This window comes from Lactuca saligna, chromosome 4, assembly GCF_052625555.1.
Source record: "Lactuca saligna cultivar CGN05327 chromosome 4, ASM5262555v1, whole genome shotgun sequence".
Classification (NCBI taxonomy): domain Eukaryota; kingdom Viridiplantae; phylum Streptophyta; class Magnoliopsida; order Asterales; family Asteraceae; genus Lactuca; species Lactuca saligna.
The window spans coordinates 58,862,824-58,888,104 of NC_136420.1; positions in this window are offsets into that span (position 1 = coordinate 58,862,824).

The following is a 25,281-nucleotide window of genomic DNA, read 5'->3' on the forward strand; positions in this document are numbered from 1 at the left end:
CCACTTCTTCCTTTTTTGTGGATTCTTACAACCACAACTCACCCCTCCTTTATCCATAACTATTACTGCCAAAAAGGACACCAAAAATCCCCTAAAACACCAACTTCTCCTTGCTTTCTTTCTAAAAAATTAAGATCCAAATAGCCCAATATATATCTCTTTTTCGAGTGACAAAAAACCAATGGAAAGTTCCTATTTTGCTGCCATTTTTTGAGACCAAAACAGCCCCATAAGGAGATGTTTTTGATTCGTTTAAGATCCCAAAAACATGCCAAATTTTGCATCTAAAAACTATTGTCTTGCCATTTTTTTGACTACCCAAAAGAACTCATAAAACCTTCAATTTTCATGCCATATTTCATGAAGTATAAAATCCTTTGAGTTGTTTTCGAGTACCATTTAACCTAAAGAAAGCTACATTTTGTTCCTCAAAAGTCTTGTGTTCCAACCCATTTTTGGTAACATACTTCAAATCCAAGAAGAAACTAGGTAATCTCTTGATTTTTATCTTTTCCTTTGTCATAAAACTCACTTGTTTAGTACATCCCAAAATTCATTCAAATCTCAAGCTTCGTCGAAACCGAAAACCTCACAAAACTTGGTCGAAATGAATAATGTTACATGACAAAAGTGAGTTTTACAACCCCTTTTATCTTTTCAAATATTTCGGGGGAGAGTAGATACAACCATAACTTTATGTTTATGTTACGTTCACTGACGTTATTCATTAAGATTAACAAACATTTTACATCCATTCTTAATGGTTATCGCATTTAATTATGTTATACATTTACATATATATATATATATATATATATATATATATATATATGTATATATATATATATATGTCATTTTATGGCACTTTGTAACATATAATGATTATAGTACATATATAAACATGTTTTATAGATAAAATGAACCTATGCATCAAATGGAAATAAACAAAATTTATTGTATAAAAGTATATGTAAAATTTTACATAGAAATGATCAACATATATATATATATATATATATATATATATATATATATATATATATATATATATATATATATATATACACATTATAACCCAAATGAGAATAAAATATGTACATGTATCTTATTATACAAAAATGTTACACATAGACACACACACACACGCACACACACACACACACACACACACATATATATATATATATATATATATATATATGTGTGTGTGTGTGTGTGTGTCAAAAGAATGTAAAAGAGAATGTTATATATGTTCATTAAAATGTTTTCTTTGTATAGGCACACATTTAAATTGCATTATTTTTCGCATATATTTTACTAGTATAGTTGTATAGCTTGAGATTGTTAAGGTTTTGGTTGGTTTCACTTAGGTTGAAATATAGTTTTAGTCCAAACCCACTCGTTATGATGCCCGATTTGGAAAGGAAAATTTTGGAGCTTTACAATTAAGATTCATTAAGCTTTACAACAAAAAGTTTCTTAACATAAACAATTGTGAATTGTAACTAACATTTGGATATGAAAAATTTTGTAGATTTACACTTAAGATTCATTAAGCTTTACAACCACTAGTTTTTGAACATAAATAATTAGGAATTATAACTAAAAATTGGATAGGAAAACTTTTTTAGCTGTACACGTTAAGCTTTACAACAAGAAGTTTCCAAACATAAAAATTGGGAACTGTACTAAAACTTGGGATTGTTGTGGAAGTTTCTCATTGATCAAACTAAGAAAACCAACTTAGTGAAGTCCTCTCTAATAACCATTAATCTAATGTGAGTGGAGAAATTGTATATAAATCTATAAGGAGTTGACACCGTTGTCTGTGGTTGCTAGCTACAACCATCTTTTGTTGAACAAAACGGACGCCAACTTCTTGTTTTTATCGTACTCTTTATCATGACATCGATGAAGCGTCGTTAGGAAAAAAAGAATCAATCTGGTTTTCACTATGCTTCACAGAGGTGGATTGATGTCATATAGCTTGGTTATTGTTTCACAAAACCTTGTATTTAAAATTACTAATATAGACTAAGATAAGGTTGTATTTATTTTAGAGATTCACATCTAGAATGTTAAACAAATTGTTAGTGTTTATTTACATATAATAAACACGTAATATTCCACTTCATGAAAATATATTGATTTTTTACTTATTCATTATAAGTAAATTAACATGAATACTTGTATCGAATTACAAGTATGAGTCTCACATAAATCATATCGATAACAATTTAGGTGATATACTTGCAAAATCTTTTCTTAGAAAACATTCTACATTTTATAAAAGTTACTTTTTATAAAGCTCATTATAGATCGATTATAATTCCACATTGCCCAGATTTCACTTCAGAAATACTCATGCAAGTTCGAATAAAAGTGTATCTAGTATAAGGATTTACTATTGGATCAGAATTAAGTGTAGTATTTTATTCAAATAAAATAAACATTTAAGAGTATATAATACGAAATCATGTTGACTTTAACTTATATTTCATAAGTAAATCAACATCCATTCTTGTATGGGATTATAAGTACATTTATATTTAGGTCAGGATGACACTACTCATGATTATTTAATCAATATGAATTATAAAAGTAACAATTTTATGTAATCTGATAATGGTTTACTTTTATATAAAAAAAATCCTCTTTTAGCTAGAAAACCAGAGCCAAAATCTGTAGAACTGACCAACAATTTTTTTGACGTATTTTCAAACATGCGTATTCGTAGTGTAACATCCATAAAATCATGCCAAATTTAAACTTTTTAAAACATTTGAAAACCATTAAACATTTCAAAACTTGTTTTTAAAATAATATAATATCATAGTATCCTAGAAACAAAGTCATAAATGTGAGGAGTTATATGATCATGCATTTTCCTTCCCGCAATCATCTGATGTACTTGAAATAAAAGATAAAATTGTAAGTCCAAAGCTCAGTGAGTTCCCCCAAAATACCCATACATACAACAATATACATATAATTAAAACAACATTCTATAGGTCCAATCAACCATTGGGTTGGAATACCCTAGGCCCTCAACTATCCGGTTGGAATGCCAATATACTATTGGTCCAATCATCCTTAGGATGGAATTACCTAGGCCCATAACCAACAGGTTGGAATGCCTACATACTTTGAGTCCAATCATCCTCGGGATGGAATACTCACGGCCCACAACCACCGGGTTGGAATGTAGAGGTTTATTGGCATTCACACAAAGCATATAAGCTTCAACCACCAATCAGACATGTGCACATATAACAAATAATAACATAACAATCTATAGATAGATAAACCGATCTAACAGATCATATCAACATATTAACATCCTATCTACCAGGATACCGATCTAACAGATCATAATAGCATATATCATCCTATCTACTAGGATGTCGATCTAACAGATCATACTAGCATAACGTATCAAGATAACAATCCAAAGGGTCGGCCTTGGTTCCTTCGACCTTTGAGTATAGTAAGGAAAACTCACCTTGCAAACATCAAACTAAAGTAATAAGCTCAAACTCTCGAATCACAACTACGGGCTCCAACACCTATAGTTACCATGAAACCATTCCATAAATTTCCAGTTTACCAAAATACCCCCAGAAGTCAAAACAGTCAACCCTTGGTTAAAGTCAAAGTCAATTGTCAAGGTCAACAGTCCATGTTGACCCTACCCATCGAGTGCAACTCACTAACTCGTCGAGTCCATCCAGAACTCGAGAAGTCGTGAACTCCCCAGTTGACTCATCGAGTTTCCAGACAACTCTTTGAGTCCTTGTGTGTCCAAAAGTCGAGAAAACCCTAACTGAATCGTTGAGTCGTCTTACTGATTCGCCGAGTTCATGCAGACACCCTCAAGGTTAATCTTCATCGGACTCGTAGAGTTGGCCAAGAAATAGAGTCCATTCATTCCTTTCTCCATTAAGATGCTTTAAGCCACCCCAAAGCTCCATATTTTAGAGAAAGCTTCCTAAGGCATGTTTATCACATAAAATTGCAAATTTTACGTGCATGCAAGGCTCTAAAGGCTTAGAATACCAAATCCAAGCTTACAAAGGGGTTTAACTTAAAAGGGAAGGCTCATACTTGCTAAAGTTGGGGACTTTCTAGCTATAGAGACCAAGATAATTTCAGATCTAAAGTTGCAACTTCAAATCCTAGCCCATACTCGAAAATGGTCAACATACATGCCAGAAAAGCCCTAATCTTAACCATGAAGCGATCTAGAAGGAGGATAGTCAAGGTAACAACTTGTTAACTCTAAAATGATGCGAATAAGCAGAATAGTAAGATCCACCAGCTCCTCTATGCTCCAATCCTCTTATACTTCAAGTCTTCTTATTCCAAATTACCTTCCAAGCTTGAAAGTCACACAAAATGGAAAGCACATATGAATTAGGGTTTCAGAGCTCAAGGGGACGGTGAGGGGAGGCCAATGGAGGCTAATGATCCTTTAAATAGGGTGCTAGACCATGATAATTAGGGTTTCATCCACCAGTTCCAACTCGTCGAGTCATGTCCTCCGACTCATCGAGTTGGTCACGTAAGTTACGCGGCCAAATTGGTTTCTGCTCGACGAGTCAGGGCATCCAACTCGTTGAGTCGGCCTTTCAAAATGAAAATATATAAGTGTAAAGTTTATACGTGAGAGTCGGAGCATTACACTTATAAAGTTACAAGCTAGATTTCAAGCCCCATGAGTTATGGAATAACCTATCTTTTATTATGTGCCAACCTATTCAGCCTCTTTGTTTTTATTAAATTACACCTTACTGAACTTGTTTTGTAAACTCGCATTTTCGAAGTTTGAATCAACGTAATCCTTATATGTAAATCTATGAAGGCATGTAATGTTATTCAAGTCTTGTGATATTCTATGTATGTTTGTTAAATATGATCTAATTTTCGATGTTGTAACCTCGACGCTTCCACCGCCGACCAGGGTGTGACAATCTACTTTGCGGTTTGAGGTGATTTTCTCACTACATGATATTGATGTGATATGTATTTTACTTTAGCTCATGTATGCTTGTAGGATGTATATGGATAGTAGTAGGCTATGTTATTGTCTAGTGGTTGTATGATTTTAGCTCGATGTATTGAGGAATATGCCTATGGTATTTGCCTAACGTACCAAGGAATACGTGTAGGATATTAGCTCGGTGTATTGAGAAATATAATAGGGCTCATCGTATTGAGCGAACACGATTGACATTAGGCGATGTGTTATGAGTTCATGTGTGCTTTTTATGATTTTTTCTTATACTTGTATGCGTGGTTATGTGTTGATTGAATACTTATGTTAGGGGTAAAATATGTGAAATGATATATGTGTATGTATTGGAATTCACTAAGCTTTGTGCTTACCTTTTCCCTTAAAAATACTATTCCAAGAACATAATGTATGAGGATGACATATAATGACAGTACTGTAAGTCCCAAATAGAGAACCAACTAGTGATCAACAACAAATCAAATGATGAATCAACCAAATTAGATCAATATGGACGCACGAAATAAATCCAAATGCACACAATCTTCTATTTAATCAATCATCTAGTACAGGGGATCTATCTAACCAAAAATGCTTACATGAATCTATTAATCTTGGACACTATTTATAGGGAACACATAGAACAACAAGTTTACATTCGAAAACAATCAAGGGACCCAAAATGGAATGTTTTCGGTCCAACTAACGGAAAACCCACAAACAACCCATACAATGAGAAATAAAGCCTATAAAACATATATGCCTAACAAAAACCAACAAAATAGTCTCCCCCTTGGTTTGGTACTAGCATGAAATCAAGGCTTGTCGACGAACATCACATCCGAGCTCCCCATGGATCTTGCCCACATGTGTTTGTTAATGATCTTAGCAACCATGCTAGTAAACTCTTTAGCAGCAACCTCCAAAATATCATTATTGACCATGATCTGATGCTCTGCGAAGGTATGGATATCACGTTCACCAAACCGTAGGAGAACCTTGGTTCAAGAAGACGAATATTACTATTCTCCAGCTTGATGACGGTAGTGGCTATGGCCTCATCAAATACCTAAAATTCCATGTTCTGCAGAGAACCGTCAGGTAACTGTGGAAATATAGGGATCTTTATCATTTTTTTTGGTAGGAGGCCACATCACATTTTTTTATGGTACAGTTGGTGCAAGGATCATTCACAACCTTGGTTTTCTTGACAAAAGATTCTGCAGTCGTCATCCCATCGAACTTTTTATTTACTTGGTTCTCGAAAAAGATCTTGAAGTTAGTTCCATGCAGATCCTTTGATGGGTTGTGGAAGGGAGCCTCAGCCAATTCTGTAAGATCAACTTTAGTCCAAGAACTATATTCATTTTGATGGGCATAATACTCCACATTTCTACTTTTCCTTTTGACTGCCCATATGTTCTTCTGATCATGAAATCCCCACACCTTATTCCCAACCTATCTCCATACTTGGCTTTGAACCGCTTTTTCTCCAGATCAGTCACACTCAGCAGGGGCTGATTACCACGAATGTTTTTATAAAAAAATTCATGAAGAGAAATCCTCTTTTCCCTGAGTCTTTGCTTGTTTCTGCGCTCGCTTTAGAATTACTCTCGGATCAGCTTGAGCAAGTTCCTTTTCAAAACGATCAACAATATGAGTCATACTCACATGTTGAGGAGAATCTTTTGAATCTTGAGTTGTTTGGGCAGAATCACTTTGGGAAGCCTCAACTTCATTGTATTTACCGACTGATGTTTTGAATTTGTCGCCAAATTCACTAATCAACTTGTTCTTTAGATCAAAATATCCAGCAGTTAAAGCACCAAGGTTGAGTAGCAAGTTAGAAATTTGTTTTGATTTTTGATATTTTTCTTTTTCAATCTCTGAAACTCTAAAGTCTAGAGTTCCAATCAAAACTTCTTTCTCGATAGGCTTCTGATTTAAGACACCAATCTCTTCCTTGAGCTCAGAGATAGATGACTCTTCACCCCCAACACTCCCTGCACCAATGGATATCCCTTTGCCTCTGGGTGCAGGGTCAACATCCTCTTGAGATAAAAACCTGCCAAGCCTCTCGGAGGCGGCATCATGCGTAGGTTAAGGTGCAGAGGAGCTACCAGGAGCAGAAGAGCTCCCCGCTTCAAAAGACGAATGAACAAAATTGGGCCCTTCATCCAGAATTGGACTCTAGATTTGAATTGGTTGGGATGTTTTGGTGGTTATGATAGGCTATTGAACATGTTGAACTTGTTCCCTTACAAGCACTCCCGACCTAGGATCAGCATGTCTTCTTTTCTAAGGTGGTTGAGAGGCTTAAGTTTCATCAACGTCACAATCTGATGGTGTAACAACTGCTTGGGGAGTAATACTTGTAGTTGAATCCAATTGAGTAATGAATTCATCCATATGTGCAGCTGATTGAGATGGAAACTTGAGAACATGAGTGTCTCCCTCTGTCTCAGTTGGAGAAATTCCACCATCATTGACATCATCAAATAATATTTTGAAGTCATCGTTACTCGACTCTAAATCAAAGAAAAAATCTTCATCATCAAAAACTGGTGCATCACCCCTTCATTCATCCCAACTCCTTCATCATCATCATCATCATCATCATCATCATCCACATTAGTCATTTGTACATGTTCCTCTGTAACAATTACTACAGGAGGAAAAATGTCATCTTCGTGCTCAGAAATTGTAACATCTTCATTTTCATCATCAGAAGCATCTTCTGGTTCAAAAGCTTCTTCTATCTTAGCAATTTTCCCAAAATTGACCAATGGACTTGTTCCCTTAAAGATAAGCTCTGACCCTTTCCTATTTTGCTTCATTAAACCAAAAGTATTTGGACCCAAAGATTTCAAGTCCAAAGTATCACCCTTTCTTTCCAAATATGGATATTTAGCATTAAAGATCGTTTGGAGAAATCCTGGATTCATCGAGAAAACATCCTTTTTCTTCCACTGCAAGTTACTCTTCATCTCATTTATCACATACTTTGAAAACTTAAAGTCTAGGTCCGTGATCATAGCAACAATGGCCCTAGTAGATGATAGAGAAATCTCATCTGCCCCCTCCCTTTTTGCTTGAGATGTATATAATGAAAGCGTGGGCAAGGAAACACCAATATGTAGGGAGCAACTTCTTCATTGTAGGAGGGAAAGTTCCTTCATATCCCATCCTATCAAGAACCTCTCTGATATGATCAATAGGAATTTCAATTGGGAAGCTTGGCTGATCCTTGAAGTGAAGAACTTCTCGAATGACTTGTTCTAAAAACAACAATCCCATGGTGCCTTCTCCATCTGCTCCTTCTTTCTTGATAGAAGCTTTATCCCAAAATGCACTTATTAACTCCTTATAAATGATGGGATTTGATCGAAAGGCCTGAGTAAGCCTATAGTTATTAAGTCCATGAACCATGGACTTAAACTCTTGATGGCTTTGAGGAGGATCAGACAAGCATACAACAATGTTATGATTTTCAGAAAAATCTCAAATCTGCCATTTGTCTGCATCAAACGAGCCAAGTGAGAAGATAAAACATTAAACAATTAAGATCAACTTTCTCAAAACATTGATTTCAATTAACTACAGTTGATTTTGGTCAACCAAAGTCAATTAGGCTTCAATTTGATTCAAACATGGTCAAAGTTAGGTTGATTAAAGGGTTTTCGGCAGAAAACGACTACTTTTCCATATTTACATAAAACACTGTCAGAATCTTGTTTTTGCTTCATAAACCTGCAAAACTTGATCAAATCATGTGATAATCAGTTGTATCGAAGTCGTAAATCAGTTACAATGAAGAATCAAGGTGCAAATTTTCGAATAAAACGCTAAGGAGAGATGAATCGATGATTAAGGGTTTTGACTGCAAATGTGAACAGAAGAGAGAGAGAGAGAGAGAGAGAGAGAGAGAGAGAGAGAGAATAAGATTTTCGGTTGAGAAATTGATAATGAGGGAGGTAGCCAAAAATGGTTACTTTTATACCATAAATCAAATTTTCGACCCATAACCTAAAATATTTTCAGCCCAACACACCAAATCCTGTAGGTTTATACCAAAAATCCCAAGTCCAAAACCGAAAATCCATTTTTTTATTAAAAAAGAAACATTTTGAAGACTTAAGAAAATAAAATAAAAATAAAATCTAAAAAAATTAAATTCAAAACAAAATTTTCTTAAATTTTTAGAAAATAGAAATAAAATAAAATAACACTAACTACTCTTCACAATAAAAAATTTTAATATTTTGGGATCACAAGTTCTGACACAGTCTTGATTTGTTTTTTAGTACCTTCACCTTCATGAATAAATCTGGTCAATTGTCAGTATTGTGGTCCACTTAAACACGAAGGATTTTTGACAATTCTGACAGAAAATAAAATGACAAGACATTGCTCCTAAATTCCTAAATGGATCATTTAGTTGACGACGACCAATGATATTTTTGTCCAATTAAATTAAGCAGTGAGATCTACAGACAACCTGTTAATTGATTCAGTTTTAGATGCACTAGAACATGTTTCCCCACTTCCTGATATACCCCAGTAATCAAGAACTTCCAAAGCACTCCTTACTTTAGGTGAGTAGAGAATTATTTGGAAAGAAATCAGATTTAAAAAGGCATATGTTGTACCCCAGGTCAGATCTCTTCCAATCACACGAAGGGGAAAACTTGTGACTAACATATACAGTGAGGTTGAGAGGTAGAATGTTGCATATGTTGTGTTCCAGGTCGGATTATTTCAATCATGCAGAGGAGACAACATATGACTAACAGATAGAAAGAATTGCATACATAAGAAGGTACATAGAGATAGAGTTGGATATATTGCTTTCCAGTTCGGATCTCTTCCAATCACATAGAGGAAGCAACATATGACGGACAAATAGAAAGCTAGAAAGCAATTTTCTACATACCTACTTTATCGGAACCCCCCAGTCACCCTATCAGTACCGGAATTAAGGATATAAATATGTACATCAATGAAATGTCAAGCCAAAGATCTAGATATATATGTCATTAATGTATCCTGTAGATTCTCATGTTTATCTCACTGCTCAACCTATCCGAGTGTCATATTGTCAGTCCAAATAAAACTATCTAAGTCCGTACTGTCAAGTGTAGTCAATTATCAATCTAAGCCAAGTCCTTTTGAACCCTTCGTTCCTACCAGCACATTGAACATAGAGTCTAGACAATTCAGTTTCAGTGCTTTACATTTGTTTCAACTGCCCGTTATCACTCTTTCTTGATATCACATCCCAAAGGATCACCTACAAAAGAAAAATATAAGTACATATTTTTGAACTATTTTTATAATTTTTTTGTTTTTAATTCTCCCTCTAAATTTGTGCATAGGATAGAAAAGAAAGGAAAATTAAAAATAAAATGCGCAAATTTAAACTAAACAAAAAAATTAGTCTTCAAAATGGATCATTTTCAGAAAAACCCACAAGAACATCGAATCGGGCTTTACTGACGGGTTTGGTAAATAGATATGCCAGATTATTATCAGTGTGAATCTATTCCAAATGAATATGCGAGTGCTGATAACAATCTTGGATAAAATGAACTCTAATATCGATGTGCTTTGTTTTGGAATGTTGGACCGGGTTTTTAGCAATTTGGATGGCAGCATCATTATCAAAAAAAAAAAAAAAAAATCGAAGAATCAAGAAAATTCAAACCATAATCCTATAGATGATGTTGAATCCAGATAACTTGAGAACAACAAGCTGAGGCGGCAACGTATTGAGCCTCAGTCGTTGAGTTTGACACAGTTTGTTGTTTCTTACATTGCCATGACACCAACCGATTTCGTAAAAACTGGCACCCACCCGATGTTGATTTCCTGTCAAGATCACATCCTCCGTAATTGCTGTTAGCAAATGCATATAAATCGAAATTAGGATTTTTAGGATACCAAAGACCCAGTTTAGAGGCACCCTTAAGATATCTAAAAAATCCTTTTAACAACAGTTAAATTATAAATTTTAGGATTAGCCTAATAACGAGCGCATTGACACACAACAAACATGATATTAGGTCAGCTTGTAGTCAGATACATCAGAGAACCAATCATCTAGTGGTATTCTGTTTGATCAATGGATTCCCCATCTGGATTAGCAGTAAACAATGATCTTTCAACCATTGGAGTCAAAGAAGTTTTTGAGTCTTTAAAACCAAACTTTTCGAGCATGTCTTCGACATATTTGTCTTGAAGTAATAAGATTGCAGCTCAATCCTATCGAACTTATAGCCCTAATAACATGGTCATCTCACCCAACGAGCTCATCTCAAACCTTTTCTTCATAACATCCTCAAACTCTTTGCATAGCTCTGTGCTTGTCGACCCGAAAATGATATCGCCAACATAGATTTGAACAATGACCAAGTCGGCATCCACATTCTTGATGAATAAAGTCTAATCGATTATCCCCCTTGTATATCTGTACCCAAGCAAATGATCAATGAGGGTTGCATACCATGCTCTGGGAGCCTGATGTAACCCATATAGAGCCTTGTCCGGCTTGTAAACATGATTTAGAAACTATGAATTGACAAACCCTGGTGGTTTATCAACATAAATTTCCTCATTCACAACTCCATACAAGAAGGCTGTCGGGACATCCATTTGATAGAATGTAAAGCCCATATATGAAGCATATGCTAGGAATATATGAATGGCTTCCAAATAAGCTACCAGTGCATATACTTTTGTGTAGTCAAGACCCTCTATTTTCCTGAATCCGCGAATAACCAATCGAGCTTTATTGCACACAGTAACCCCACAATCATCTTGATTATTTCTGAAAACCCGATGCATGTCCAAGGAATTATTGCCATTCGGTAACTCAACCATCTTTCACACTCCCAATTTTTCAAATCGATTAAGCTCTTCATGCATCACATCTACCCAGCTTGGTTCATTTAAAGCCATGACGACACTCTTGGGCTTAATCTGAGACATGAAGCAAGAGTAGAGACATGAATTCACATCTCCACTTTGACTTCTCGTTTTAACTCTGCCGGACAAGGGACCGATGACATTTTCGATCAGATGATCGCGTTGAGTTCTGGTAGGAATTTCATGGCTGATGTCATTGATTGAGACAGGAAGGTTGTTGATGTTGATGAATCTATCTTCAGCTGAATCACTCCCCTCAGATGATCTAGGACCGTGAGAGGTACTTGCCACATACTCATTTGAAATAGGTTCATGAAAGATAAGCTCCATAAATGATGGAGTGGCAGCGGAAAAATCTCTTATCATGAATTCTCTTTCTGTAGAGAAAGTGGAGTAGCTTCAGCATTAGAACTAATTCTTTGACATGCAGAGATCAAGGAAGTACTTGGAGCAACTTTATCCACTACAGGAGACACAGGAGTCACCAGGGGTGGTCTGTACACAACCCTTTCCTCTTCATCTTCAACAAAAGCATTTGTGCCTGAGTAGGAACCTGAAACATTATCTAAAAACACATTAAGATTTAAATAATGATGCATAATAAAACAACCAATCGAGTCTGACTCGTGCATCCATCTCGTTTTCTTCCAGCAAACGCACATCAAAGGATTCCATAATCTTCTTGGTGGTTTTCTTGTACACTCGGTAAGTATGACATCCCCATTTTCACGGCCAGAAAAGACCGATTTTGTTTATGCTTTATAAAAATCAGAGTTCTTCTTTTAATAAAAATGATGCGGAATTCGTTCCCAGAAAAACATGATAAATACGTTATTAAAACATTTTCGAAGAAACGTATTTTATTCATTTTAAAACGTTTGGGATGTCATCGTCAATACAGGAACATAAGCATAAACAGAACTTACATTTATTTACACTAGTGATCTACATCTCTTTAATCTCTTAGTGTAATGTGACTTCATATCAACACCTGTGATATAAATAAACTGAGTGGGTCAGGTTGGAAAACCTGGTGAGTACATAGGGTTTTGAACCCACAATAATATAATTATTATGTTTAAACAATCAAACAATCAACACAATTACCCATCCCCATTATCTTCTTTACTCTTAAGGATTTATCCTAAGAGTCATCTATTCTGCATTCGTTTATTCCGAAGTCCCTTACTTCCAGGGTTATAGGACTGACACTAAATCCATAGCTGCCAATGTTCGTTCATAAAGCACTAATTCCATAGCTGCTATAGTCTATTCATCGGGTATTAAATCCATAGCTACCAGTGTTTATCTAATAGGTACTAAGTCCATAGCTACCAATTCCTTAACAGGTACTAAATCCATAGCTACCGGTGTTTGTCCAATAAGCACTAAGTCCATAGCTACCGATGTTTATTAGTTAGGCACTAAGTCTGTAGCTGCCAACGTTTACGCACATCATCTTTTATCTCTCATCATTCATTTACCCGTATCATACCCAACATATTCGTGTATATAAAATACGTATACAGTTTAAATCATCTAAAACATGTATAAAACGTTCATCCAACATAGACAACAAGTATACGATAATATGCACACATAGCACGTAGTTTATATAAAATACTTCATATCTATGTGTAAGATGAAAGTAACTATGCTCTCACTTGAAAAGGTGGTGATTCCGAACTCAGACAGCGCTTCGCTTCTTAAAAATAATTTCTTTCGACGAAACCTAGTATTATTACCACTAGAGTTTAGTCTATTATTCGCTGAGACTAATTAACAGTCTAGATATTATTACTATTATATAAGCGTAAAAAAAATACTTATATAACCCATAATAATATCCCAAGTATTTATTATAAGTTCCTAATAACGTTACTATAATTAAATAAAAGTTATATTAAAAATAGCGTAGACGTAGGTCACTTACAGCGGGTTTTATAGAAAACCAGACTTTGCTTGGAGCAGCGTTTTCGAGTTGAAAAGATCTTCTTCTCAGAGCCGTCGAGCAATCCGGGGCTTCCGCCTCGTGCTAGGGAGGTTCCCTAAGCTTTTCGGGGGATTTCGGGGCTAGAGAGAGGTTCTAGAGAGAGAGAGAGAAAGAGAGAGTAAAGAGAAGAAAGAATGAGAAAGGTGTGAAGAAAATGAGGGTGGGAGAGGTTCTATTTATAGGGTGAAAATGGCTGAACTTGGTGCCACATGTCACCATCTAGTGGCAAGACTTGGGAAGAAAACAATGACCAAGATTGTGCCACATCACCCAATTTCGCACAGTACACTTCCGACATCTAAAATCCGTAACTTTCACATACGACCTCCATTTTTGACGTTCTTTATATCCACGCGTAGGTAAATATAATATCTAAAACTTTCATTTTGACTCCGTCGGCTAATTCTCGACCGATCTTAAATTTTATATTATTAACAGACCGGGACAGGATTGGTCCGTTAAATCCTCATAACTTCTTCATCCGATGTCTATTTTCGCCCATCTTTTTCTCGTTACGCTACTATTAACGAGATCTTCGATTCTCGTTTAGGTTGTGTCGGCTAAAAACTGCTCGATCTAATATTCGGATTTCGGGCTGTACACTGCTAATCTGAAAATTCGAAAAATCATAATTTCTTCATACGAAGTCATATTTGGGCGTTCTTTTTATCGATGTTCTTAGTTTAACATATTCTACGACTTTCGTTTAGATCGCTAAAGCTAAATCTTGCTCTATCGTAAATTCACTATTTATGCTCACCGGTGCCGTGCTGGTTTCGTCACGAAACTTCGACGGGTCATAACTTCTTCGTTATAACTCGGATTTCGGCGTTCTTTATATGTACGGAAACCTTATGGCGTATTCTAAAACTTGGTTAAGATTACTTATTATAAATAATCTTTTGTCGAAAATTCGTTTTCGACATTTATTGTCTCTAAATTGACTAGCCCGGATCTACGGGTGTTACAATTATCTCCCCCTTAGGATGATTACGTCCCAGAATCATCAACGAAATAGGGCTCACATGATGACTCCATTCGTTATCTATTCATCCTAAGTCATAACTTCGATGTTTCTTCGAACGTGTATCTAACTCTTAGACTCCTTGACTACAGGCGGTGCTCGATCCTACATCCGCCCTCTATCTCACATTAGACTCCAAATTATGACCTTCAAGTCACAATCGTCAATCCTCAGTTGATACGAATTTAATGGAACGATGCGTCATATTCTAACGACCTATCATCGTGTGATGCATTGCTTGGACTTAGGTCGTTTAGAGTCAAATTCCAGAAGAGTCTATACCTTCCTTCATGTTCTAATTTACATCTTAGAAGGTAGAATTTCTAGAAACCGTCACGATACTTCTACTGATCGCTTTGATAAATTCTTCTGGCTTAAGTCGGTGCTACATCGAACTTGGTTCTCTGAACCACGTAACATACTTATCGTAGTCGGACTCAATTCGATATGACCACTCGGGTCGAAATATCAACAATCTTCTTGGTGAATAGCGAAACGATGGTAACGACATGTTTGAATAAAACGAAATCATTTACTAGCTTCTTGGTAACCTTGTGACTTTCGTTGATCCAAGCGTGAGTCCTGTGCTTCTGGTAGTATATGCATCTACTACCTTTCACACCTACTTATACTTGTCACAAGTATTGTCTCGCAGTTTTCCCAAGTCACCATACAAGAAAACCACATAACAGTTTAACACATCAGATAACAAAACGAAGGTTTTATTATTTCTTGAAACTATTACATAGGTGTTCAAGTTCACCCTAGACTATGCCTCTAATAGGCTACATCATACGACACTATGGCTACTGCATAACTTGATCTTCGGATATGAAGTCCTCATCCTTGATTCCTCGCATGGTTTTCTGCTTCGTCGAGGATCATTTGGAATGCCCTTGGTCTCAATGGTGTTTCTGGTCTTGTTGCTTTATTTTTTCCAGGGCAGTCCCTAGAAATATGCCCTTCCTTGTTACATCCATAACACACCTTCTTGTTGGACGCACACTTGCTGGCGTAATGGCCTATCTTTCCACATTTGTAGAAAGTCACGTCCTCGCTACATTTCCCGAAGTTCTTCTTTTTACACTTCTCACTCCACTTGGTTTCACCTCCTCCTCATTCTTCAGTCTTTGAGAGTTTCTTTTCCTTGTTGGATTTTGAAGATCCTTCATGCTTCCTTTTCTCGCCAACTTCAGCACTCTCCATACCTTTTTCCCTAATCTGGGTCTCAACATTCCTGGCTACCCAGATGGCTTTTTTCAAAGTGGTTGCTTGCTTGACCATTGGTCCAAAGTCTGCTGTTAATCCATGGGAAAACTTATTGACCTTGGAGAGCTCAATTGGAACTAGATAAGGAACAAGCTTCTTTTTCTCCATAAAACTTGCAGCATACTCGATGACGCTCATATTTCCCTTCTTTAGATTCTGAAAATCGTTGTTGATCTCCAGCAGATCCTGCTCAGAGCAGTACTGCATTTTTAACTGCACCAGAAAACCCTCCCATGACATCTTGCTTGCCTCTCCTTTGGGCATCGAATCGGCTAGTAGCTTCCACCAGCTTAGTACTCCAGATTTCAACAAAGGAACCGCGAGAGCGGTCTTTTGCCTGTTGCTACACTCGCAACTCTCAAACATCGTCTCCATCTCGAAGATCCAGTTCATGACTTCCACCGGCGTCGGGCTTCCAGATAGACTCGGTGGTTTGGACGCCATGAAATCCTTATATTTGCATCCACATCCATCATTTCTTCCATCCTGGTGGCTTTGCCTAACTATCGGTGGGTTGGCTTGACCAACAGTCCCACTGTAGTTTCCCTCCTCAGTGTACCCTTCGTTCAACTCGGGCTGTTCGATATGTATGGTCGCTTCCTCTCGATTTTGCTGGAGCAAACGTTTGGTTTCCTCCATTTGACGATCCCACATCGCCTGGATCATCGCTTGCACTCCGGACATGGTTATTGGCTCAACAGCGGCTACCACAACCGGTATTTGCTCAATCACTGGGGGTTGGTTTCGGTTCCCATTTGCATTCACCTTTTGGCTAGGGTCCTTGCCATCTTGATCTGTACACCGAATAAGGTGAATCTACATCTTTATTTAGGATTGACGTTTAAATCATCCTTATCACTCCGAAACGTTTATATGCTAGTTCTAATATCGTATTCGTACGTTTAGAATCCTAAACACATAAGGTTTCTAGATCCGTTCGGCAATAGACCATAGATCCGATCAAACTATAGCATCATTTAGCACGTAAAATCAATTTAGGCATCATTCCTAAAATAAGCTAGTACTTGTGTCTATTCAGGTGTATTACCTAAATCTATTTGACACACTCCTCACAATCATCACTTAGCATTCTAAGTTTAAGTCTAGAAATAAATCCATATTCCTAGTTCGCTTAAACTAATGCTCTGATACAAACTGTGACATCCCCATTTTCACGGCCAGAAAGCACCGATTTTGTTTATGTTTTATAAAAATCAGAGTTCTTCTTTTAATAAAAATGTTACGAAATTTGTTCCCAGAAAAACACGATAAATACGTTATTAAAACATTTTCGAAGAAACATATTTTATTCATTTTAAAACGTTTGCGATGTCATCGTCAATATAGGAACATAAGGATAAACAGAACTTACATTTATTTACACTAGTGATCTACATCTCTTTAATCTCTCAGTGTAATGTGACTTCATATCAACACCTGTGATATAAATAAACTGAGTGGGTCAGGTTGGGAAACCTGGTGAGTACATAGGGTTTTCAACCCACAATAATATAATTATTATGTTTAAACAATCAAACAATCAACCCAATTACCCATCCCCATTATCTTCTTTACTCTTAAGGATTTATCCTAAGAGTCATCTATTCTGCATTCGTTTATTCCGAAGTCCCTTACTTCCAAGGTTATAGGACTGGCACTAAATCCATAGCTGCCAATGTTCGTTCATAAAGCACTAAATTCATAGCTGCTATAGTCTATTCATCGAGTACTAAATCCATAGCTACCAGTGCTTATCCAATAGGTACTAAGTCTATCGCTACCAATTCCTTAACAGGTACTAAATCCATAGCTACCGGTGTTTGTCCAATAGGCACTAAGTCCATAGCTGCCGATGTTTATTAGTTAGGCACTAAGTCTATAGCTGCCAACGTTTACGCACATCATCTTTTATCACTCATCATTCATTTACCCGTATCATACCCAACATATTCGTGTATATAAAATACATATACAGTTTAAATCATCTAAAATATGTATAAAAACGTTCATCCAACATAGACAACAAGTATACGATAATATGCACACATAGCACGTAGTATATATAAAATACTTCATATCTATGTGTAAGATGAAAGTAACTATGCTCTCACTTGAAAAGGTGGTGATTTCGAACTCAGATAGCGCTTCGCTTCTTAAAAATAATTTCTTTCGACGAAACCTAGTATTATTACCACTAGAGTTTAGTCTATTATTCGCCGAGACTAATTAATAGTCTAGATATTATTACTATTATATAAGCGTAAAAAAAATACTTATATAACCCATAATAATATCCCAAGTATTTATTATAAGTTCCTAATAACGTTACTATAATTAAATAAAAGGTATATTAAAAATAGCGTAGACGTAGGTCACTTACATCGGGTTTTATAGAAAACCAGACTTTGCTTGGATCAGCGTTTCCGAGATGAAAAGCTCTTCTTCTCAGAGCCGTCGAGCACTCCGGGGCTTCCGCCTCCTGCTAGGGAGGTTCCCTAGGCTTTTCGGGGGATTTCGAGGCTAGAGAGAGGTTCTAGAGAGAGAGAGAAAGAGAGAGTAAAGAGAAGAAAGAATGAGAAAGGTGTGAAGAAAATGAGGGTGGGAGAGGTTCTATTTATAGGGTGAAAATGGCTGAACTTGGTGCCACATGTCACCATCTAGTGGCAAGACTTGGGGAGAAAGCAATGGCCAAGATTGTGTCACATCACCCATTTTCGCACAGTACACTTCCGACTTCTAAAATCCGTAACTTTCACATACGACCTCCATTTTTGACATTCTTTATATCCACGCGTAGGTAAATATAATATCTACAACTTTCATTTTGACTCCGTTGACGAATTCTCGACCGATCTTAAATTTTATATTATTAACAGACCGGGACAGGATTGGTCTGTTAAATCCTCATAACATCTTCATCCGACGTCTGTTTTCGCCCATATTTTTCTCGTTACGCTACTATTAACGAGATCTTCGATTCTCATTTAGGTTGTCTTGGCTAAAAACCGCTCGATCTAATATTCGAATTTCGGGCGGTACACTGCTAATCCGAAAATTCGAAAAATCATAACTTCTTCATACGAAGTCAGATTTGGGCGTTCTTTTTATCGATGTTCTTAGTTTAACATATTCTATGACTTTCGTTTAGATCGCTAAAGCTAAATCTCCCTCTATCGTAAATTCACTATTTACGCTCACCGGTGCCGTGCTCGTTTCATCACAAAACTTCGACGGGTCATAAGTTCTTCGTTATAACTCGGATTTCGGCGTTCTTTATATGTACGGAAACCTTATGGCATATTCTAAAACTTGGTTAAGGTTACTTATTATAAATAATCTTTTGTCGAAAATTCGTTTTCGACATTAACTGTCTCTAAATTGACTAGCCCGGATCTACGGGCGTTACAATTATCTCCCCCTTAGGATGATTACGTCCCAGAATCATAAACGAAACAGGGCTCACATGATGACTCCATTCGTTATCTATTCATCCTAAGTCATAACTTTGATGTTTCTTCGAACGTGTATCTAACTCTTAGACTCCTTGACTACAAGCGGTGCTCGATCCTACATCCGCCCTCTATCTCACATTAGACTCCAAATTATGACCTTCAAGTCACAATCGTCAATCCTCAGTTGATACGAATTTAATGGAACGATGCGTCATATTCTAATGACCTATCATCGTGTGATGCATTGCTTGGACTTAGGTCGTTTAGAGTCAAATTCCGGAACAGTCTATACCTTCCTTCATGTTCTAATTTACATCTTAGAAGGTAGAATTTCTAGAAACCGTCGCAATACTTCTACTGATCGCTTTGATAAATTCTTCTGGCTTAAGTCGGTGCTACATCGAACTTGGTTCTCTGAACCACGTAACATACTTATCGTAGTCGGACTCAATTCGATATGACCACTCGGTTCGAAATATCAACAATCTTCTTGGTGAATAGCGAAAAGATGGTAATGACATGTTTGAATAAAACGAAATCATTTACTAGCTTCTTGGTAACCTTGTGACTTTCGCTGATCCAAGCGTGAGTCCTGTGCTTCCGGTAGTATATGCATCTACTACCTTTCACACCTACTCATACTTGTCACAAGTATTGTCTCGCAGTTTTCCCAAGTCACCATACAAGAACACCACATAACAGTTTAACACATCAGATAACAAAACGAAGGTTTTATTATTTCTTGAAACTATTACATAGGTGTTCAAGTTCACCATAGACTATGCCTCTAATAGGCTACATCATACGACACTATGGCTACTGCATAACTTGATCTTCGGATATGAAGTCCTCATCCTTGATTCCTCGCACGGTTTTCTGCTTCGTCGAGGATCATGTGGAATGCCCGTGGTCTCAATGGCGTTTCTGGTCTTGCTGCTTTATTTTTCCCTGGGCAGTCCCTAGAAATATGCCCTTCCTTGTTACATCCATAACACACCTTCTTGTTGGACGCACACTTGCTGGCGTAATGGCCTGTCTTTCCACATTTGTAGCAAGTCACCTCCTCGCTACATTTCCTGAAGTTCTTCTTTTTACACTTCTCACTCCACTTGGTTTCACCTCCTCCTCATTCTTCAGTCTTTGAGAGTTTCTTTTCCTTGTTGGATTTTGAAGATCCTTCATGCTTCCTTTTCTCGCCAACTTCAGCACTCTCCAGACCTTTTTCCCTAATCTGGGTCTCAACATTCCCGGCTACCCAGATGGCTTTTTTCAAAGTGGTTGCTTGCTTGACCATTGGTCCAAAGTCTGCTGGTAATCCATGGGAAAACTTATTGACCTTGGAGAGCTCAATTGGAACTAGAAAAGGAACAAGCTTCTTTTTCTCCATAAAACTTGCAGCATACTCGATGACGCTCATATTTCCCTTCTTTAGATTCTGAAAATCGTTGTTGATCTCCAGAAGATCCTGCTCAGAGCAGTACTACATTTTTAACTGCACCAGAAAACCCTCCCATGACATCTTGCTCGCCTCTCCTTTGGGCATCGAATTGGCTAGTAGCTTCCACCAGCTTAGTACTCCAGATTTCAACAAAGGAACCGCGAGAACGGTCTTCTGCCTGTTGCTACACTCGCAACTCTCAAACATTGTCTCCATCTCGAAGATCCAGTTCATGACTTCCACCGGCGTCGGGCTTCCAGATAGACTCGGTGGTTTGGACGCCATGAAATCCTTATATTTTCATCCACATCCATCATTTCCTCCATCCTGGTGGCTTTGCCTAACTATCGGTGGGTTGGCTTGACCAACAGTCTCACTGTAGTTTCCCTCCTCAGTGTACCCTTCGTTCAACTCGGGCTGTTCGATATGTATGGTCGCTTCCTCTCGATTTTGCTGGAGCAAAAGTTTGGTTTCCTCCATTTGACGATCCAACATCGCCTGGATCATCGCTTGCACTCCGGACATGGTTATTGGCTCAGCAGCGGCTACCACAACCGGTATTTCCTCAGTCACTGGGGGTTGGTTTCGGTTCCCATTTGCATTCACCTTTTGGCTACGGGTCCTTGCCATCTTGATCTGTACACCGAATAAGGTGAATCTACATCTTTATTAAGGATTGATGTTTAAATCATCCTTATCACTCCGTGTAACAACCCGAAATTTCCGTATCATTTTATCGTAACTCTTTCATAGTACAATTCGCGCAACCGATCGTCGTTCCGATTTCGATTTCCGATCTTCCGTTTAATTAAGTCATTATGTAGTGCACATTTAAAATGACTTAATGAGTGTCTTAATACATTTAGAAATCATTTTAACACCCAATTTTAGTGATCGGAATATTTCTAGAAATTACCGTATCGGGTTACGGTAACTCAATCGGGTGCGGCCAAAAGCCTCGTCTAACACCGGTATCGGGTAGAATTCCACCGTCTCCAAAACTTAAACACTATATAAACGTGTTTAAGACTTCATTTGAAGCCTTTGGCCAATTTCTCACTAAGCTCTTACAACCTCTCTCCTCAAGCAAGAATTAAGGTCCAAATCACAAGTTTAAGGCTTCAAATCTTTAAGGTAACCTCCCTAACATGTTATTCAACACCTTTAGCCTTCAAATTGATGAATTAATTGAGTTTTAGGACCAAAAACATGAGTTTACGGCCAAGGAACAAGCTTGGGCCGTAAACTCCACTTAATGGGGTTTTAAGCCCTTAAACTCCTTCCTAAACTCAATTGGACTTTAGATATGGCTATGGGACTTCAAGATATGGACTTAGAACATTTAAAACTATGATTTTGAGCCATTTGAAGGAGTTTACGGCCAAGGCATAAGCTTAGGCCGTAAACTCATGTAAAAGGGGTTTTTCATGCCCTAAAACCCTTCCAAATCACTTCTATGGCTTAGATATGAATTATAGGACCTTAGTGTAAGCATTTGGACACTTGAAACATGAAATTTGGGGGACTTATGTGAGTTTACGGCCAAGGCTTGTTCTTGGGCCGTAAACTCCAAAACGTTTGGTGTTAGAATGCAAACTAAACACCCCTAAAGCCTTTAGATGAATTTTAGAAGCCCTTCTATGCAAGTTCTAGACCTTGAAACACTTTGTATGACCCTACATTAGAGTTTACGGCCAGGAGCCTATACTGGGCCGTAAACTCCCATATAATAATCATTTTGATGATTTAAATTCATTCCAAGTGTTCCAATACAATTTAGATAATCCATTATAGCAACCCCTATGTCCATTTGAGCCCTTAAACCATCAAAACCACACCCACATGAGTTTGCGGCCGTAAACTCATGTATGTGTGTGTTCCATAGTTGAAAACTCTCTAAAATGTTTACTCTTGGGGAGTAAACTCAAGTCCCAAGTCCCTAGTGCCATTACAAGTCCGAAGATGTTAGATATCGCTATGGGACTTCAAGATATGGACTTAGAACATTTAAAACTATGATTTTGAGCCATTTGAAGGAGTTTACGGCCAAGGCATAAGCTTAGGCCGTAAACTCATGTAAAAGGGGTTTTTCATGCCCTAAAACCCTTCCAAATCACTTCTATGGCTTAGATATGAATTATAGGACCTTAGTGTAAGCATTTGGACACTTGAAACATGAAATTTGGGGGACTTATGTGAGTTTACGGCCAAGGCTTGTTCTTGGGCCGTAAACTCCAAAACTTTTGGTGTTAGAATGCAAACTAAACACCCCTAAAGCCTTTAGATGAATTTTAGAAGCCCTTCTATGCAAGTTCTAGACCTTGAAACACTTTGTATGACCCTACATTAGAGTTTACGGCCAGGAGCCTATACTGGGCCGTAAACTCCCATATAATAATCATTTTGATGATTTAAATTCATTCCAAGTGTTCCAATACAATTTAGATAATCCATTCTAGCAACCCCTATGTCCATTTGAGCCCTTAAACCATCAAAACCACACCCACATGAGTTTACGGCCGTAAACTCATGTATGTGTGTGTTCCATAGTTGAAAACTCTCTAAAATGTTTACTCTTGGGGAGTAAACTCAAGTCCCAAGTCCCTAGTGCCATTACAAGTCCGAAGATGTCACCCGGGTTACTCCAAACGCTCGTTTTGAGGTGTTTAACCTCATTGGAGTGTAATGTTCCATATGATTAGTGAATGTATCTCTAATTGTATATATATGGACATTATATCATTTTACATAGGGTCATCGCGAGTAATCAAACCCCGAACCGACGTATAGCATTCAAAACCGACGCGTTTCCGAGTCCGGTGAGTTCATACCCCTACCCTTTTTCCACTGTTTTCACTGTTTTCAGGGGGGAACACAAGCAAAGTACAAGGGAATTCTTGTACTCAAAACATGTTTTCAAATGTGTGTTTCATATTCTTATGGTTTTATAACTGATTACTACACTGATAACAGATTGAACATACAAATCACGTAACATGTATTTGTGAAATAGGTCTTTAAACTAGTATGTTTTACATATATTTCACAAATGGTTTTCCACATTTTATCAGTTAAAAGCATGACATTAAAACATTTGAACATAATACCTGTACACTGTTTTGTCCTCGGTAACACTCCATACACATACACAAGTGGAGGACTATCATATTATTACTAGTAAATTTGTTATTCCTGTATGATTGGAGACACGTCCTCGGAGAACACTCCACCCAGATTACGCGAGTGGAGGACTACACCCATAACCAGAATCTCTGGTATTTAGAGAGCGTGACTTGAGTGTATAGATCTATACGGGGCTGACTACCCCACACCTGGCTGCTAGCTACAGCCGAACCGAAATGGTTCAAGGGTGACGAAAGTCATAAGTATGTGGACGACTTATTGCCACATGTGGACTACTTATTGCCACATGTTTCAGTCTTTTGTATGGTTATGGAACTCGCAATTAGGATAACAGAGATTTACTTACAGTAATAATGGATTACTTTATACATCGTTTACATCTTTTACAACTTTTACATCTTTCACGTACTATAGCTAACATTTAAGAAAGTACGGGATTTTCTTGGTGTACATAACATTTCAGAAACAGAAAGGAAATCGATACATTTTCGTAAAACAAAAAACCGCTTATGAACTCACCAGCTTTATGCTGATTTTCAAACCGCTTGTGTTCTCAGGTCAGCGTTAGAACAGGTACCCGAAGATCCTTTTGCTCGAAGACGGAGTACATGAAGATCCGTTACATTTTGTTTATATATACTATGTATCACAACTGTACAAACTTTACTTTTGAAACAACTGTAAAACTTTTATTATGTAATGTAATGGTTGCTTTACTTTACTTACTATGTGCATTGGATTTGATACTCAACGTGGTAGTCAACCCCGGAAATGTTTTCCGCCTTTGGTTTTCGGGGTGTGACAGATTGGTATCAGAGCCCTTGTTTATAGTGAATGAAGTATACCAAACCTTACATGGCATAAAACCATAAACACTAAAGGGCCTAAGTGCTCTGAATTAAAAGTATCTTCAAACTACAAGTATTTTCAAAAGTATACAAGTATACCGAACCGTCGTCATCCGTAACCACAAGTAGAACAGAACATAAGTAAATGGGTGTTGTGTACTACGGTTAAACCTGGGTA